Raw genomic sequence first — 20,831 nt, forward strand, 5'->3', positions numbered from 1 at the left:
GCCTCCCAAAGTGCTGGGATTACAGGCTTGAGCCACCGCGCCCGGCCAGTCTTACTGGTTTTGGGGGGAAACACAAATAAAAAGAAGGGGACACTATTTTTCATACATTGGATTGACAATAAGTAAGAAAGACTGATGTATTGGCAAGCATCTGGAAAAACAGATATTCTCTTACCATATTCCTGGGAATATAAACTGGCCAACCTTTTTGGAGAACACATTGGGCAGTAGTCCTTCGCACTTTGGATGCGCCTATCCTTTGACTCAGTAATCTCACACCTTGGTATCCACTGTAGAGAGATATTTGCACATGTGCAAAAAGGAAACAGGTACAAGGTTGTTTCACTACAGCACTATTTATAGTGGTAAAAACTCATAGCATAGCAACCTAAATGATCATCAAAAGACTGACACATAGTGATGCATCTGACTTACGTAAGAGCATGCAGCAGTTGAAAAAAACTAAAATGTACTGACAGAAAAACCTCTGAGAGAGACGGCTAAATTAAAAAAAAAAAAAAAAAAAAAAGCAAAGTTGAAGAACAATCCACACTGTGTGATACCATTTCAGTCAAAACAAAACAAAGCAAAATTCCCTCACTGGCTCTCTCTCTGTCTGTGTATAGATATAGATAGATACATATACACATGTACATAGATGCAGATGTATGTATACAGATAGATCAATACAGATATATAAATATCTAAAAAGATGAAAAGACACACTCCAACTTGAAATCAGTGTTTTCTGTAAGGAAGAACCTGAAATAGGGGTTGAAGGAGGAGGATGAAAAAAAAGTTTTTATTCATCTTATGTGATTTTCTTAAAGATCCCTTGAAGTTTCACTATGCTTAGGAAAAGACCTTCCCCTTTCTAAGTTACTGCTCAGTGTCAGGCATCTGGGCCCCTGCACTACATTCCAGACTGGCTGCATTCCTGGTGAAGCCAGTGATTCATCTGAGCATGCCCTGGGCCAGCCCCAGGTGCTGATATTCTGTGCTTTATTCTAGGTTCAACATCCACCCAGCCTGACCATGGGCAAATCAGTTTCAGTTCCTTTCTCTTATCTAGCTCAGTTGTGGGGCAGTTACCTCACAATGGGATGCAAACGAGGATTCAAGCAAAGTATTCTATAAGCTGCCTCCTCAATCTTCTCAGCGCCTCTAGTAACCAGCCAAGCCAGTCTTGGCCGTGTGGAGGTGGAGACTTCAGGGGAAATGCTTGCTGACTTTGTGTACTATTCCGAGCAAAAGGGCAAGCTGGGGATACCATTGCTGGAAAATTTTTAGTGCAGCAAAGTGTTCCCTACCCATCTGGCCGACTAGATACCGTTTTTCTTGCACCCTTTTTCAGTAAATGTAGGGCAGATAAAATAGCCTTTTACCCCACAGATGAAGCCCTGGAGAGATCATCCATAAATTACAAATATAGATTGATTCGGGGTGGGGGTGGGGAGGGAAGGCAGGAGAGGACTCAAATGCCATAAACAAACTCCTAAGGAGAATGCTATGAATAAAAACTTCCTGTACCAGTCAGCAGCATCCTAATGAGAGGGAGCTCACATGTGTACAACAGCTGTATAAATTACCAAGCTTAAAGGGTAGAACTAACCGCATCATACTACTTCCAAAACACTCGATTCCTTCTTTCTTTCTTCTTTTCTACTCCAAAATAACCTAAAACAATCCTATAACAATTACAAACTGGGGGAAAGGCAAACCATTCTGGGAAAGAAAAAAATAGCAGCTGCTCTAGATATCATTTTCAGATTTTGGCTAGGATTGTTTAAGTTATTTTTTATTTTTTTTTTATTCTTGGCTGGCTTGACAGCCCTTCAGGATTTCAGCTGATTCCAAACACAGCTCAATAAAGATCATTCCAGAGAAGCTTCATATTCCTAAGATTCCTTAAATTTCTCTTCATTTTAACTTAGGAAATTAGGTTGAAAGAAGATGAAAAACAGCCCAGATTGCACCATTTCCTATGCAAGTTTCTTGCAAAGCAAGCTGTGTCCCCCTTTCCAACAAGAACAGAGAGACACAGTTCTGATTGGGAGGTGGGCGGCGGGTCCTCTGAAGCAGCAGCAGGACTATTTGTCTTTTGAAAATATCCCAGCAGGTCCAAAGTCTGTCTGAAAACTTTTTGTAAAGGAGGAGGAGAAAAAAAAAATGAGATTCTAGTGAGCTAACCATCTAAAAAAGCCAGTGACTGCACTGTGGACTTCTTTCATGCACCAAATATTTATTTTGCACCTACGTGTGCCAGGCTCTGTTCTATATGCTGAAGAGGGAGCAATAAAGACAACCAAGTGTCTGATTGCCTCAGAGTTTCTGTGCCTGGGGACCAAACTGTTACAGGAAAGTGGTCCTGATCCAACCCCAAGAGAGGGTTCTCGGATCTCGCGCAAGAAAGAATTCAGGGCAAGTCCACAGTGCAGAGCAAAAGCAAGTTTATTAAGAAAGTAGAGGAATAAAAGAATGGCTACTCCATGGACAGAGCAGCCCCGAGGGCTGCTGGTTGCCCATTTTTATGATATGCTAAACGAGGGACGGATTATGCTAAACAAGGGATGATTTATTCATGCCTCCCCTTTTTAGATCATATAGGGTAACTTCCTGACATTGCCATGGCACTTGTAAACTGTCACGACGCTAGTGGGAGTGTAGTAGTAAGGACAACCAGAGGTCACTCTTGACGCCATTTTGGTTTTTGTGGGTTTTAGCCATCTTCTTTACTGCAACTGTTTTATCAGAAAGGTCTTTATGACCTGTATCTTGTGCCGACCTTCTATCTTATGCTGTGACTTAGGATGCCTTAACTGTCTGGGAATGCAGCCCAGTAGGTCTCAGCCTCATTTTACCCAGCTCCTATACAAGATGGAGTTGCTCTGGTTCACACGCCTCTCACAAAACCAAGAAGACAATTCAAGGAAGCCCTTTCCCCTGTCTGCTCCCAGCTGGGTTTCAAGTCTCTTCCTTCTGTTGTTCCTTCTCTTACAACCCTGGTTTATTATACTCTTTACCCTTCCCTTATGTAATCACATGTCCCTTTGTAAACATCAAAGGAAAATAAGCAGGCCCAGGGAGCTGATGAAAATGAGGATGACTCATAGAAGGACGTTTTTCTATTTTTCACTTACACAAGCCTCTTCTGAGAAGAGCCTAGATGCCTTTTCTTTCTGAAACTAGCTTGTCTCCTCTGTTGTAGTGAGTCCTCACTTTGGCTCCGATTATCAAAATCTACTCTCAACCATTCACTGCTATGTGCCTCCAGCTCACCTGGGCCCTCAGAGTCGTCTGGCAATCATTTCTTATTTCTCTAAGCAGCTTTTCTCCCCCACCTTTCACCCTTCATTTAGGCTATTTTAAAAAATCTTCATACTCCCTGAAGTTCCATGCTCATATGCCACCCCAACCACCACATTGACACTCACCCACTATAGAAGTGTCCCATACTTCATAGACAAAATAGAAGCCATTGGAAAACTCCATTTCCAATCATGCCACCTAGAAGGTTCTCTGCATCTGCACATATTTTTTTCCATCCTGCAAAAAGAAAGGGTGCCCTCCCATTTAAGGTGAGCGCCGGCACCCAAGCTTTGGATACACCCTCCTTTAGTATTCTCAGGAAGGGTCCTCCATGTGTTATTCCCTTCTTTACCTTTCCATTCATTTCTTTCCGCTGCTGGGCCTTTCCTTCAGCCTAACACAAAACCCCTGGCCTCTCTTCCTACAGATTTCCTACTAAAAACTGGTTCAGAAACGCATCCAAGAGTTAATGAACAAAAAAGGAACCAGGAAAGGATCTATATTAAAGATACTATTCGTTGACCATTGGATTTTTTTCATCCCCATGACTGTCTCCTTTTTATTCATATTCGTCTTTCTGGAATATTTTCTCAACTCTATTTTTTTTTTCTTTTTTTTTGAGATGGAATCTCGCTCTGTTGCCCAGGCTGGAGTGCAGTGGCGTGATCCTGGCTCACTGCAACCTCTGCCTCCCGGGTTCAAGCAATTCTCCTGTCTCAGCCTCCTGAGTAGCTGGGAATACAGGCACACGCCACCATGCCTGGCTAATTTTTCCATTTTTAGTAGAGACAGGGTTTCACCATATTGGTCAGGCTGGTCACGAACTCCTGACCTCAGGTAATCCACCCACCTCGTCCTCCCAAAGTGCTGGGATTTTACAGGTGTGAGCCACTGTGCCCAGCCTCAACTCTATTTTCTAATCCTTCCAGTGAAATTTTAATTTTGCCATTCGTATTCTCATTCCCAAGATTTCCTTGTTATTTCTGATAATTCTTTTCATATCATCTTTTGTCTTGTTTTAGGTAGGTAATACCCCTCAAATCTCTGAAAATACTAATTAGAGTTTGTTGGTTGTTTTTTTTTCTTTAAACTGACTTCTGTTCCCTAATTATATCTGTCAGCCTTGCGGGATACTAGTCACAACTGGGTGTATGCTGATAGGTATGTATACACATTCGTATCAGTTCTCTAGGTCATGTTCCTGAACTCCAGATGTGTATCTTTAACTGCCTAGTGAACAAGTTTCTTAGACATCCCAAAGGCATTGCAAATGAAACTCATAGATCCCTCCAGGCTTGTTTTTTTCTTTTATCTCAGTAAATGACACTACCACCTACTCAGTTACCTAAGACCCATCAGTAATTCTTGACTGGCCCTGTTTTTCCTCAACTGTATCCAATATATTAATTCCTAGTGAATCTAGCTCCTTAATATCACTGGATGTTATCTCAATTTTCTCACTTTATTGAAGGAACACCGGCGGTATAAATCCTGGCATATCTCCACATACTTAACCATTCTATCTCAGGGAAGGTGGAATGACCTGTGATTTGTAAATTTGGAAAGGACAAACTGGGCATGCTAGTTTCTGCCACCCTTCCTCCTCGTGGCTGCTGGGACAGGGGGCACACATTCTAATCCTCCAGGTGTAGTTTTTCTCAAGGGGCGTCACAGGTTGGATTCCCTGGGAGGTAGATGCTGAAATGGAAATTAGTATGTAGGAGGTTTTATTGGGGAATGCTCTTGGGATCGATGCTTGTTCCCAAGGTGACAGGTGTTTCCTTGTTGATCTTAAGGAAAGGGAAGGAAAAAGAAGGGGAAAGAATGAGAAGAGAGGGGTAGAATGGAAGGGGTAGAAACAGGAAAAGAAGGGAAGGGAGCAAGATTGGGCAAAGGGAGAAGTTGAGCTGAGATTCAGTCTCAATGCAGGCCTCAGCTGGACTTTGGGGAGCACCAAAGCTGGGATGGCCTTTCGAAATTGTCTCAAATTGGGATCAAGACTTTATATTTTCTGCTCGGATCAGTCATTACACATGGACCACCTCAGGCAGGGAGCATGACTTTGGGCTAGTGGCTGTCTTTAGCCAAGGCCATCCCTAAGGAGGACTACTAGTTGATGGTGTCTGCAAGCAGCACTCTCAGCAGGGGGAATAAATTGTTTATTTCTGAAAATAGATCTAGGTGGCACACCACAACATTCACATCAGAGGCACCTACTCTAATCAAAGGGTTTATTTAGCATCTAATTTGGCTCCTACGCTAAGCTAAGACCTATACCTTAGCTTTTTTTTCAGCAATAAATGTTTTAGAGTTTGTCTTCCAATCATTTGTTTTATTGCTTTATTTTTCCAGCGGCTTAGACTGGGATGAGGGCTGCCATTTAAACCTAAAACATTTCTCAACATCCTTCTCGCTGTTCCACTGGGTCAGGCCATCCTTGTCTCTTTCCTGAACTACAGCTTCAGTTTCCTGTCTGGCTGTCCTATTTCCATTATTACCACTCTTCAGTTTTTCCTCAGTTCACCAGAAGGAGATTTCAAAAGCACAAACCTTATCATCTAACTTGTGGTTGTTTAAAACTCGTCCTTGCTTTCCCATTGCCTTTGGGAATTAGACCTAAGTTTCTTAACAGAGCTGGACAGGCCAATGAGATCTGATCTCACTTATCTAGTCTTATTCTCTTAACACTCCATCATTCCCCACCGCTCTACTTGATGTTCCAGTGCAGGAAAAGTACTTGAAGTCTCAATTAGCAATCAAACTGTTTCTTTGCTTTTTAAATGTTTCCTCAGATTAGAATATATTGAACTTTTTTTTTTTTTTTGGTCAGTCTCACTCACTTGACTGTGAGTATTCTGGGAGCAGGGATACTTCCTGTTCTTACAATAGGCACTCAATAAATATTAAATAAATACACATATACATATATATATGGAAAGGATTTATGATCTGTTAAATGCTTATTTATTAGTGGTGGCCACTAAACCTATGAGAAAATGTTCCACTGTACTATTAAAAAGCACTCTAAAACAAAGAGGTACAGTTTTTCACCTAGAAATTGGCAGTTACTAAAGACTAGCAAGGGTATGGCAAAATGGGCATCTGATACACTGCAAGTATCAGAAAAGCATTTCGGCAATATGGAACAAGTCTCAAGATGTGTAAGCCATGTGACCTAATAACTGCACGTCTAGAAATCTATCTAATCAGAGATAGGAGTAAAATTTATGTTCAAAGGTGTTCATCATAACATGCGTCTTTATTATACTCTTGAACTGTCCATGCATTCTGTAATGAGGATGTTTTAATTTAAAAATCAGTAAAATGGGGACTGGGCACGGTGGCTCATACCTGTAATCCCAGCACTTTGGGAGGCCGAGGCAGGTGGATCACCTGAGGTCAGGAGTTCGAGACCAGCCTGACCAACATGGTGAAACCCCCATCTCTACCAAAAATACAAAAATTAGCTGGGTGTGGTGGCACATGCCCATAATCCTAGTTACTCAGGAGGCTGAGGCAGGAGAATCACCTGAACCCAGGAGGTGGAAGTTGCAGTGAGCCAAAGTCACGCCACTGTACTCCAGCCTGGGCAACAGAGCAAGACTCCGTCTCAAAAAAAAAAAAAAAAAAGCACTACAGTTTTTAGGAGTGAGGTTCCACGAATGCTCAATGATCTGGTTTCCTTATATTCACACATTGCGTAGTTCCCTTTCAAATTGTACCAGAGGTGAAGTGTGTGACCAGTAAAATAGGACTGAAATGGTGGCAAGATTAGGTTTTAAAAGACATGAGCAGGGCATGGTGGATGGTGGGTCATGCCTGTAATCCCAACATTTGAGGGGGCTGAGGCAGGAGGATTGCTTGAGCCCAGGAGTTCTGAGCAACATAGTGAGACCCTTATCTCTACCAAAAAAAACACAAAACAAACAAACCAAAAAAAACCCCAGAAGCATTGGCATACACATCTCTAGTTCCAGCTCAGCTACTCAGGAGGCTGAGGTGGGAGGATCGCTTGAGCCCAGGAGGTTCTGGGACCCCTTTTCTCATCTCTGCCCTCCAGCCTGGGTAACACAGCAAGACCCTTCTCCAAAAAAATAAAATAAAATAAATTTTAAAAATTTTAAGACACTAGAACATCTATCTGAGTCTAGTCTCTGTCTCTTTCCTTTTATGAGATACTATTAGATCAGGCAAATTCTCTCTCCTCCTTTCTCTGTCTCTATCACTTGCTTATGGGGAAAGCCAGTTGCCACGTTATGAAGGCACACAATGAGAGACCCACATGGCAAGACATTGTGCCCTCTTGTCAGCATCACATGGGTGAGCTTGGAAGCAGGTCCCCAGCCCGTCAAGCTTCAGATGGCTGCAGCACCAGCTAATGTGTTGACTGCAACTTCATGAGAGACCTTGGGCCAGAAACATCCAATTAAGCTCCTTCTGGATTTCTAATCTAGAGAAACTGAGATAACAAATGTTTACTGTTTTACATTGTTACATTTTGAGTAAGGTGATCAACTGTCCAGCTTTTTTTTTTTTTTTTTTTTTTTTTGAGATGGAGTTTCACTCTTGTTGCCCAGGCTAGAGTGCAACAGCGGGATCTCGGCTTACCACAACCTCCACCTCTCGTGTTCAAGCAATTCTCCTGCCTCAGTCTCCTGGGTAGATGGGATTACAGGTGCCTGCCACAATGCCCAGCTAATTTTTGTATTTTTAGTAGAGATGGGGTTTCACCATGTTGGCCAGGCTGGTCTCGAACTCCTGGCCTCGTGATCCGCCTGCCTCGGCCTCCCAAAGTGCTAGGATTACAGGCATGAGCCACCACACCTGGCCAACTGTCCAGTTCTTACCAGAACTGAGGGGTTTTCTGGGAGGTAGGATTTTCAATACTGAAACCAGGGAAATCCTGGGCAAACTGCGATAGTTAGTCACCTTAGTATTTTTAAAATACAGCTTTATTGATATACATAATTCATGTCTCATAATATTCACCCATTAAAATTTCAATGGTTTTACTACATTCACAGAGTGGTGCAACAATCCAGTTTTAGGACTTTAAAAAGAAATCCCATACTTTTGCTATAACCACTCAGTCCTTCAACCCCTTCACTAATCCACTTTCTGTCTCTGGTCACCCTAGTTTTGAGAATAACTTATTATGCAGCAATAGGTAATTAATACAGGGTTGCAGATAATGTGATAAAAGATGATTTTTCTCTTCATTACTCTTTTACTTTATACTTTTCTGAATTTTGCAAAGTGTCTTCAATAAATATATCTTCATTTAATATAAGAAAAAATAGTAATATTCTATTTATTGAAAAGATGGCATAAAATTTCATGGAACTGTTGTTTTGGTCCACCTGGCACCCTTCTGCTCCCTGTTCTTCTGGTCACAGCACTACCCCTCTGTTTTAGGGAAGTGCCTTTCCTCAACTCCAGGTGGTTCTGATATGGTTACCAACCAAGGGACAAGGTGGATACGTGACTCAGACTGGAACAAATAAGATTTTCTCTTTCATTAATTTGAATCTTGAGTGGAGGCACATGAGGACGGAAGGTATTTTTATTTATTTATTTATTTATTTTGACACAGGGTCTTGCTATGTCACCCAGGCTGGAGTGCAGTGTCACGATCTCGGCTAACTGCAACCTCCGCCTCCCGGCTTCAAACAATTCTCATATCTCGGCCTCCCAAGTAGCTAGGACTACAGGCACATACCACCACACCCGACTAATTTTTGTATTTTTAGTAGAGACGGGTTTTCACCATGTTGGCCCAGCTCCTGACTTCGAGTGACCCGCTCGCCTCGGCCTCCCAAAGTGCTGGGATTATAGACGTGAGTCACTACACTCGGCTGACAAAAGGTATTTAATGCTAATCACAAGGAGGCAGAATCCTAGAGAGTTGGTTAAAGAACTTTTGTTTCTAAGATTTCTGTCACCTTCCTAGTTCCTGCTCTCTTGGTCATTCAGCAAAGCCTTTGATTCTGTAAGCTATTCCTATATGGCTTGAAATGAAATCTCTTCTTCATTTAAGTTAGTTTCTGTTGCTTACAACAAAAAAACTCAACTGACCCAAATAATAACAAAGACTGTTTCCAGAAGGGTACCTCCTCTTCCCCAACAAAAATCCATAAATCTGCCACTCCAACATAACAGTTTTCTACTTGTTCATTTTTACCTATTGGTCCACTTTTGCATAGATAGAATCGCGATGTACATATCCTCTTACATTTAGATTTTTTTACGTGACATTACACCTGCAAAAATGTTTAGTGCTTCTACAAGGTCTTCTATTCATCATTTTTCAATGTATGTTGTTATCTTGTATTAGTATAGCATAATTTATTAAATCTTGACCCAGTGGTTGGATATTTGGGCTGATTTTAGTGTTTTACTAACAGACATAACGTTTAAAGTGAACATATTCACAGCAAGTATGTATTTCTTTCCTTCGAATACATCTACACAATTGAAAAATGGATCTGTTGTGATGTTATCCTCGTTCCTTTCATGCATTCGATGTGTTGTGTTATAAAGTGAAAGGTGTTTTTGTGTTACAAGCAATTTTCTGTCTTGAATGTTTGGATTTCCATTTATAAGATATTATTAGGTCAGGCAAAGTCAGATGAATAGGATTTACTTGGTTATAGATTATGCTCTGTGTTATACCTGTGTTATACAGGTATAACAGATTGTTGTACAGGTATTGGTGTGACTGGAACTTTTACATAGAAATTTTATTGAATATAACATACCTAAAGAAAATGGCACAGATCATAAGGATAGAATCCTAATGAATTTTCACAAAGTGAACTCCCATGTAACTACTATGAAGACCAAGGAGGAGTACTGGCACTCTAGAAGGCCCCTTATGCTCTCACCCAGTTATTACCTTCTGTCAGGTAACCACAATCTTGACATCTATTACCATAGCTTAACGTCTTCTGCTTTTTTTCTTTTTTTCTTTTTTTGAGATGGAATCTCGCTATGTCACCAGGCTGGATTGAAGTGGTGCAATCTCAGCTTACTGCAACCTCCGCCTCCCGGGTTCAAGCAATTCTCCTGCCTCAGCCTTCTGAGTAGCTGGGAATACAGGCATGTGCCACCGCGCCCAGCTAATTTTTGTATTTTTAGTAGAGACGGGGTTTCTCCATGTTGGCCAGGCTGGTCACGAACTCCTGACCTCAGGTGATCCACCCACCTCAGCCTCCCAAAGGGCTGGGATTACAGGCATGAGCCACCGCGCCAGGCCCTGCTTTCTAACTTCAAATAAATGTGCGCTTTTGTGTATGGTTTCTTTCACTCAGTATCATGTTTATATGCTCCTTTCATGTCATATGTAGCAGTAGTTCATTCATTCTCATTGCTAGGTAGTATTGAATTGCACAGATTTACCACCATTTATTTATCCTTCCTACTGGTTCCCAAATTCTGACCACAAACAGAACTGGAATTACCCAGTCATAGGTTATGCACATATTCAGCTTTCCTAGACATTGCCAAACAATTTTCCAAAGTGGTAATACGAATTTACATCCCTGTGAGCAGCACAGGAGAGTTCCAGTTGTGCCAGTGTCCTCAGCAATATTTGGTATTTTCCATCTTTTTGATTTTAGACATAATGATAGGTGTAGAATTGTATCTCATTCTACTTTTAATTTATGCCTTTTCATATGTTTATTGGTCATTTGGATGTTCTCTTTTATGAAGTACTTGTTCAAGTCTTTGACCTATTTTTTTTTTTTTTTTTTTTGGTTAGCTTTATTGGGATATAATTTTCACACAATGAAATTCACCAATTTAAAGAATATAATTGCATTAATTTTATAAGTCTATTTTACAAGGTAACCATCCTCAAAATCATCATACAGAATATTTTCATTATCCCAAACAGCTCCCATGTGTTTTTTGAAGTTACTTCTCTTCTTTCACCTTCCTGACAACTGACAACACTGATACGTGCTCTGTCACTATACCTTGGTCTTTTCTAGAATTTTATATAAATGGAATCATTCAGTTAGTGGTATTTTGTGTCTGGCTTCTTTCAATGAGCATAATTTTAAAATCTCATCCATGTCATTTCAGCAAGTAGTTAATTACTTTTTTTTTTTTTCCCAGACAGTCTCACTCTTTGCCCAGGTAGGAGTGGAGTGGTGCGATCTCAGCTCACTGCAACCTCTGCCTCCCAGGTTCAAGTGATTCTTGTGCCTCAGCCTCCTGAGTAGCTGGGATTACAAGTGCATGTCCCCACAGCAATTAATTTTTGTATTTTGAGTAGAGATGGGGTTTCACCATGTTGGCCAGGCTAGTCTCAAACTCCTGGTCTCAAATGATCTGCCCGCCTTGGCTTCCCAAAGTGCTGGGATTATAGGCATGAGCCACCGTGCCTGACCCAGTTAATTACTTTTTATTGGTGAATAGTATTCTGTTTTATGGATATATCTCAACTTGTTTATCAATTCATCTTTTGATGGACATTTTGTTGTTCCTAGTTTTTAGCCATTATGAAAAAGCTGCAATGGACATTCAAGACATGTATTTGCATATACATATGTTTTCATTTTTCTTAAGTAGGTATCTAGGATTGGGACTGCTGGGTCTTATAAGTTTATGTTTAACTTAAGAAACTGTCAAACTTTTCCAAGGTGATTATGCTATTTACACTCCCATCAGCAGTATGTGAGTGTTCAGTTGCTCCATATCTTAGTTAGCACTCAGCATTGTCAGTCTTGTCAATGTTAGTCATTCTAGTGCATACCTAATGATATCTCGTTATGGTTTTAATTTGCATTTTCCCAATGATTAACAATGTTGAGCATGCTTTCATGTGCTTATTGACACTCACGAAATGTCTATTAAAATCTTTTGCCCATTTTAGAAATTGAGTTATTTTAATTTGACTTCTTACTGAGTTGTAAGAATTCTTTATTATTCTTAATACAAGCCTATCATCAGGTGCTTATTTTACACATATTTTCTTCCAATCTGTGGTGTGCAGTTTCATTTTCATAATAGTTACTTATAAAGAGCAAAATTTTTTATTTGCATAAGTCTAATTTATTAATTTTCTTTTTTTCCTTTTTTTTTTAGAGACAGGTTCTTGCTTTGTTGCTCAGACTGGTCTCAAACTCCTGGTTTCAAGCTATCCTACCTTGGCCTCCCAATGTGCTGGGACTACAGTGTGAGCCACTGTGCCTGGCCTTCTTTTATACCTTTTTTTTTTTTTTTTTGAGATGGCATCTTGCTATCTCCCAGGTTGGAGTACAGTGGCATGATCTCAGCTCACTGCAAGCTCCACCTCTCAGGTTCATGCCGTTCTCCTGCCTCAGATTCCCCAGCAGCTGGGACCACAGGCACCCACCACCACACTTGGCTAATTTTTTGTATTTTCAGTAGAGAAGGGGTTTCACTGTGTTAGCCAGGATGGTCTTGATCTCCTGACCTCATGATCTGCCCGCCTTGGCCTCCCAAAGGGCTGGGATTGCAGGCGTGAGCCACCACGCCCGGCCTCTTTTGTATTTATGTGTAGTATTTGTGTAGTTTTTGTGTGTGTATAGTATTTAAGAAATATTTATGAAATACAAGGTCATAAACATTTTAGCCTGTTTTATTTTAAAAATTTATTCATAGATGCATGTTTTGTCATGTCATAACAGGACTATTTGGGTTTTCTATTTCTTTTGGTGTCACTTTTGGTAAATTGGGTTATTCTAGAAATTTCCCATTTTATCTAAATTTTCTAATTTATTGATATTAAGTTGTCCAAAATATTTTCTCTTCAACTTTATAATGTTTGTGGGGTCCACAATGGTGTCTTTTTTTTTTTTTAATGTCTGATAGAGGTAATATGTGCCCTCCCTCCTTTTTATTTGTATATTGTATGTGTGATCAGTTTTGCTAGGGAATTACCAGTTTCATTATTTTCTTTCAGTGACTTTTCTCTACTGTACCTTTTTTTTTTTGAGACTGGGTCTCACTCTTTCACCTAGGACCAGGCTGGAATGCAATGGCATGAACAGGGCTCACTGCAGCCTCAACCTCCTGGGCTCAAGTGATCCTCTTGCCTCAGCCTCTGTGTAGCCAGGACCAGAGGTATGTACAATCACACCCAACTAACTTTTAAATTTTTTCTAGAAATGGGGGTCTCATTTTGTTGCCCAGGCTGGTCTCAAACTCCTAGGCTCAAGTGATTCACCTACCTCAGCCTTCCAAAGAGCTGGAATTACAGGCATGAGCCACCACACCCAGCCTACTATACATTTTCTTCATTACTTTTTTCTCTTAACTTTTCTTACACTTTCTTCAAGTTTAATTGCATTTTGTTTCTAACTTCTTGAGATACTTAGGTAATTTTTGTTTAAAGCTATATGTTCTAGCCCTTAAGATAATAAATTTCACCCAAAACACAGTTTTAGTTATATCTTAAAATTTTTTGTGTCATACTTTCATTATGATTTAGTTTAAAGTATTTTCTAGGCTGGGCGCGGTGGCTCAAGCCTGTAATCCCAGCACTTTGGGAGGCCGAGACGGGCAGATCACGAGGTCAGGAGATCGAGACCATCCTGGCTAACACGGTGAAACCCCGTCTCTACTAAAAAATACAAAAAAAAAGACCCGGGCGAAGTGGTGGGCGCCTGTAGTCCCAGCTACTCAAGAGGCTGAGGCAGGAGAATGGCCTAAACCCGGGAGGCGGAGCTTGCAGTGAGCCGAGATCGGGCCACTGCACTCCAGCCTGGGCGACAGAGCAAGACTCTGTCTCAAAAAATAAATAAATAAATAAATAAATAAATAAATAAAGTATTTTCTAATTTCCATTGTGATTTCTTCTTTGACCTATGGAATATTTAGAAGTATACTGCTAAATTTTCACATATTTGAAAACTTTCTAGTTTTTAAAATATCATTAGGTTAATTCCCCTCTGCTCAAAGAATGTACTCTGTATTATGTCAATCCTTTGAAATACATTGAGGCTTGCTTTATGGCCAAAGTTATTGCCACTTTTAGTAAATGTTCCATGTTCATATGAAATGAAAGTGAATTCTGTAGTTGTTTGGTGAAATATTCAATATATATCAATTTTGTAAATCCTGTTAATCATGTTGTTTAAATTTTGTGTTCTTATTAATTTGTGTCTACTTTTTTATTGGTTACTGAAAGATCTTACTGTTATTGTAGACCTATTTCTCCTTGTAGTTTTGGGAATTTTTAAATTAATATATTTTGAAGTATATTACTAGTTGTGCACAGAATTAGACTTATTGTATCTTCCTGATGGATTGATATTTGTATTATTGTAAAATATCCCACTTTATTTCTAATAATGCTTCTTTCCTTAAAGTCTACTTTGTATGTTACTGTATAGCTAGAAGAGCTTTTGAGGTGATAGCTTTTGCATAACATGTTTTTTTCTATTTTTTTACTATTGTATCTTTTGTAAAAAAGCATATGCAATTATTTTAGCCAGTAGGACAATCTTTGTCTTTTAGTGGAGTATTATGCCATTTTTATTTCATATTTTAAATTTATAATTAATTTATATTTAATTTTAATAGTTAAGGTACTTGATGAGATATTTGGGTTCATAGGTACCATTTTATTATTTTTTTCTATTTGCCCCACTTGTTACTTGCTCCTTTTTATCTTTTTTCTTGCCGTCATTTAGCTTAATTATTTTTAATTAACTATCCTTTCTCCCTTTTGCTATTTCCATATTATGTTAGTTATAACTATTTCTATTATTCTCTTAATGGTGACCTAGAGTTTACAACATTCACCCTTGGCTTACTATATCCTTGTGTAATTTAGTATTTTTATTACTTCTGAGACAAGACATCCTTGCTGACATCCCCATTGGACATCTGTACCATTTTGTTCTATTTGGGAGTAGACATAGCTCCTCACCATTTACAGAAACTGACTCCTGTCTGGTTCTCTCCAGACAGCTTCAGGAGACCTAAATTCTCCTGACATCAGGCCATTTCCCTTTTCTTGGAGTCCTTCCCATCCCAAATCATTGAATCATCTGCCTTCATAAGGCATCAGAAAACCACCACAGCTTAACCTGCCCTCTAGAGAGAAGAAGAGAAAAAGAAATACGTCTCGTTTTTCCATGATGAGCCAGTAGACAAGAAAATAAAATATGGTTTCTCAATCAATTTATCCTGCCGCACCTACTAATATTGTATGAGGTTTCGTGGCCCAGCCTTGGCATGTAACCATAATTAACTACACCATTTCCATGGGAAATTAATTCTAAGTAACAAACACTTAGACTTAGGACCAATATATTAATAATATGTATTCTCTATATACCATTATTTTTCCTGCTTCTATTTATTTGAGGAAAGAAAAAAATTGCAGAGATCAATGATAAGGCTCATGATGGCTGCAATAATACTCTGGTCATGTCGCTTTAGGATTTTGCTTCAACATTAATATCTACAAATGGAGTGAACATGAAGGAATATATAATCTCCCACCAAATTGCAAGGTATTTTTGTGCCTTTTGTTTTCTTTGCCAGGTAAATTACATAGAGCTACAGGGGAGTAATAATTTTCAGAGATATACTCTCCCTGAAATATACTGCAAAGTTTAAAATGCACTCATAAATACAGACATAGGTAAAGTTTAATTTAGGCAACTCTATGTTGGGTGTTGTAGCACCTATCCCAAAGAACCAGGAGATGGTGACTTGGTTTAATAAATCATTACAAAGGTCCATTAGGAAAATCTCCAGGGACTAAATGGTGGTAATTTTGACCTAGACCATGGCAATTGCCCCTTTTGTTAAAAGTAACCCTACTGATTCCTAAATGTGTCTTCTTCTTAGATCCCAACTTTCAATTTCAAGGAGAGACAATGTAGTCCAGACCTCTTACTATTTCCTGTGCTCTTTAGCTTTCATCTGGACTAGTGCACACTAACCTTTCATTCTGAGGTTTCAGGCGAACCTTAATTTCAAGTGGTTGCTTCAAGCCCCAGGCGCTTTTTACAAGATGTACCAAGACTGAATTGAACTCAAGGTAATTTTTTTTCTTCAAAATCCCTTCCTGGTTCCACAGGTGGAATAATTTTTGTTTCTTAGTTTCCCCAGACCACCATTTCCAGATCTAGTCCAATAAATATTGATGTGAAGGCAGAATAATCACAAGGCATATTTGTATGTGGTTATACGGCATATCATAAGAGAATTGTATTTTTCCAAAATAATGTGTAAGTTTGGCATAGGATCATCTGAAAACTGGAAATGACCAATACAACAATTCCATGGTCATAAAATGAGTTTTAAAAATTGCTTTTCCCCATAAGACGTTTTCCACACTTAATCATTCAAGAGCTGATTATCCAGAATGTGTAATATACAAACCCGTTATTTTTTCTCTTCCCTTCTGCTGCCAGATCTTCGGTCATTTCGCAGCTCATTAGCATTCTCTCTCTGGGAAAATAAAAGCAAATGTAGCTCAAATTATTATTTTAAACTTTCTATGCAAAGGTTTTGTAGGAAGGGTTATAATTATTGGTAAAAATACCACTTTACGTTAATAAGTATTTGGTCAGGCTCTGCTGGGCACTGTGAAAGAATTAACAAAGTTGAAGACATTGTCCCTGCTCTTAAGATTTTTACAATATAATTGGAGAAACAAGATTTATGTATACTCAAGTCAAATAGTAACGCAAGACAATATATATTTAGCCTACAACATAAAAAAAATCTAGTGATACAAACATATACACAAGAGAACTTTACACACTTATAGAAGTGGGTTTTAAAAAAGGAGAAGGCTGGGCATGGTTGCTCCTACCTGTAATCTCAGCACTCTGGGAGGCCAAGGCGGGAGGATCACTTGAGCTCAGGAGTTCAAGACCAGCCTGGACAACAAAGCAAGACTCTGCCTCTATAAAAAAATAAATAAATAAAATTTTTAATTAGCCAGGCATGGTAGTACACACTTGTAGTCTGGCTACTTGAGAAGCTGAGGCAGAAGGATCACTTGAGCCCAGGAGTTTGAGGCTGCAGTGAGCTATGATCGTACCACTGCACTCCAGTCTGGGTGACAGAGCGAGACCCTATCTGTAAATAAATAAATAAATAAATCTTAAAAAAAAAAAAGGAGAACATAGTGTGAACTGAGAAAGTCATCATGGAAATTCTCAATCAGGTGGTGAGAAAAGCTAGTCATCAAAGAATGGATGGAATTTCAACATGGGAAGAGGAAAAAAAAAAGAAAATTCTGCACATATACACACACAAAATCACAAAAGCCAAGAATTCCAGTCTAGGAGCCATATACACCTTTAAATGAAATATTTCAAGCATAAACATATAGAAAATAATGACAAGCTCTTTTTTCCTCCCTACTCATCTTTGTCAAGTATTAACTTGTGCAATATTTGCTTCAGATTCTTTTTTTTTTGAAGTGAATCAGCTAAAGCCTTCTGCATGCTATATGATAATCCTTTTTTCCTCAACAGGACATAACAACTATCTTGAATATGACGTTTATTATGACCATGAATATTCTAAAATGCTTATCACACATAGAAATATCTAGTATTGTTTCATATGTTTAAACTTAGTGTAATCAGTAGCATACTTCATGTATTTTCTGCTACTTTATCATTCAGTATTACATTTTTTGAGATTTATGCGTATTTTAGTTCCAGTTCTAGTTCATTCATTTTAACTAATATGTAGTATTCCACTGTGTGATCACAAAACAATTTGCTTACCCATTCTCAGGTGGATGGAAACTTACATCATTTCCAATTATTTTTCTGTTATACATGATACTTCAATGAACATTCATTTACCCGTCTCCTTGCATATTTAAGGGAGAGTTTCTACATGGAGAAGTGAAATTGCTAGATTGTAAGATAAAGATATCTTTAGCTTATTAGATTTTGCTGAATTGCCTTCTAATGTGGTTGTATAAGAGTTCCCTGATCTTCTTTACCTTTGCAATTGTTTTTATTTTTCATTTTTAGACACAGGGTCTCACTCAGGAGTACAGTGGCACAACTAATAGCTCACTATAGCCTTAAACTTCTGGCCTCAAGCAATCCTCCTGACTTGGGCCTCCCAAAGCATAGGGATTACAGGCATGAACCACTGTGTCTAGCCAGCCACCTTTGCAATTCTGCTAACTACATCACAGGTGTGGAACTTCCAGAGTACCCTGGAGTCAATACTTTCTGTAAGCTGGTGTTTGTGTAAGTGATGCTCAGTGTTGTATCTCACTATGAACTGGCCCAACCCAAGGTAAGGGTGGATATCAAACCTCTGGGAGAGAATTTGGGAAAAGCAAAGAAAGTAATGGTGTAATGGTTGAGGACTGGTTGCACATTTTATTAAGTTTTGCATCCCCAGTATCTAGTACAACCTGAAACTCAGATCAAGGCTCGGTAGATGTTAAATTGATTGGAATTAATTAAAAACTCTGATATGCTTCTAGTTTACTTCTCTAAGCTTCAATTTCCCCATTTACAAATTATGGATGATAATAATTCAAGAAGTCATTCCAAAGATAAAATAAGATATAAATGTGAAAACATTTAAACTCTAAAGAGCCATGCAAATTAAGTTATAAAAGATTAGAAATCTGCTTCAGTGTTGTGACATCTTAGATACGACCAGATAACATTTTAGTGGTTCAAAAGCATTGCCAAGTTTCTCATTGGCATTCTTCTTGTAGCCCTAATAAATCCTGGAGTCTCACATGCCTGAGACTCTGCTCAGTCACATATAGAGATATGCAGTTCTTTTGTTTTATTTTATTTTTATTGATTGATTTTTGAGACAGAGTCTCATTCTATTGCCCAGACTGGAGTGCAGTGGCACAATCTCGGCTCACTGCAACCTCTGCCTCCCGGGTTCAAGCAATTCTCCTGCCTCCCGGGTTCAAGCAATTCTCCTGCCTCGGCCTCCTGAGTAGCTAGGATTACAGGCATGTGCCACCACACCCAGTTAATTTTTGTAGTTTTAGTAGAGACAGGGTTTTGCCACATTGGCCAGGCTGGTCTCAAACTTCTGACCTCAGGTGATGAACCTGCCTCGGCCTCCCAAAGTGCTGGGATTACAGGCGTGAGCTACAGCTCCCAGCCAAGATGCGTAGTAATTTTAAAAAGTTATTCTAACCTTTACTTCCAACTCTGAAAAAAAACATCAAAACATCAAAGAGGAACCCATTCATTGTATAGAGCCACACCTGAGTTCCATTGTATTCTCTTTAGTCCTCAAACATAAACCCAAAATCTCTTTCACAAGTACTCAGCTTGTTGAACTTCTGCTTATTTTCTCCCTCTTCCTTCTTCCAACATTCTGAAAGCTGACAGTTCTTCTTTGGTTCCCCTTCTTCTCTCAGTTCTCCACTCGGACCTCCACTATCCATCCCTTAAATCCCATGCCAGAGATGTATCAAGAAAATGCCAGAAAACACTTGCCTGGAGGAAGAATAGTCATACTTTACGAAATCATCCTAAAGCATACATTTTTTCATTGAATTCAGTGACATTATTTTCACTTTCAATGTTTACAAAAATAAGGTCCACCTCTGTTACTTTTAAGAGTCCCTCGTTTAAAAAGAAAAAAAAGAAGAAAGAAGGTTGCTCACATTGCTCTACACCCTCAGACCCCATTCAGAAATTTCATGACTCCAAATATGGTCTCTATTTGCATGGCTCAATTTACCCTCTTACACTTCGTATTCATAATCTGTCACTATCCTTGCAATAGCTCCTCCTTGAATTCCCTCTCATTTCCTCAAAGTCAACATGTCTAAATGTAAACTCACATTTATTCCAAATTTAGCTTCACCTCGGAACTTCCATATTTCCATTGTTGGCATTTTGGAAGCATGTTTATTGACCAGGTGTGCTATTATCAGAAGAGGAAGAGACCGGGGCCAGAGAGTCTAATCAAGAGCTTGCACAACACATAGCAGACAACAGACTGCATTCAGATTTGCAGATAGGTGTTTTGAGTTTATGTGGAATGACAGAATAATGCTCTCCTTAGGTGAGAGGATACATAAACCCTAAATACTGGCACCAGCAATGCAAAAGTGTTATGCTTTTAGGCATTACAAATTCATAGAAACATTTCCAGGCACTGAGATAGACACAGACTGACCATAAGCAGCTCCACACTTAAATTTGAAAGAGGCTATTCACAAATTTCATATACAAGCTTAACTATTTGTAAATAAAATACAAAGTGGCAGGGCAACTTTCATGAATTTCCTTCCTTTTGTTTCTTTTACAATGAGAACAATTATTCCATCAACTCATGTTAAAACTATCCTGATAGTATAGATGCTTAGCTGAGAGAGGTCATACTACAATTTAACTACTAATTTATGTTTAACTACTAATTTAAAGATATATATTTTTGGCCAGGCGCGGTGGCTCACACTTGTAATCCCTGCACTTTGGGAGGCTGAGGCAGGTGGATCACTTGAGGTCGGGAGTTCGAGACCAGCCTGGCCAACATGATGAAACCCTGTCTCTACTAAAAATACA

At 39.2% G+C, this 20,831-nt stretch overlaps 1 long non-coding RNA gene across 2 annotated transcripts in view; it reads right to left on the minus strand.

The window, feature by feature from the left end:
• LOC105532623 overlaps window positions 1-17,211 on the minus strand; it is a 144,041-nt gene extending 126,830 nt beyond the window's left edge. For both annotated transcript variants that reach the window (XR_001005019.1, XR_001005018.1), the window contains exons 1-2: window positions 17,117-17,211; window positions 16,681-16,749 (exon numbers count right to left, since the gene is read on the minus strand). This is a non-coding gene — a long non-coding RNA (uncharacterized LOC105532623). The remainder of the gene's footprint in view (window positions 1-16,680; window positions 16,750-17,116) is intronic.
• Between the last annotated feature and the right edge of the window lie 3,620 nt (window positions 17,212-20,831).

The sequence above is a fragment of the Mandrillus leucophaeus genome, unplaced genomic scaffold, assembly GCF_000951045.1.
Source record: "Mandrillus leucophaeus isolate KB7577 unplaced genomic scaffold, Mleu.le_1.0 Scaffold974, whole genome shotgun sequence".
NCBI classification, from domain to species: Eukaryota; Metazoa; Chordata; class Mammalia; order Primates; family Cercopithecidae; genus Mandrillus; species Mandrillus leucophaeus.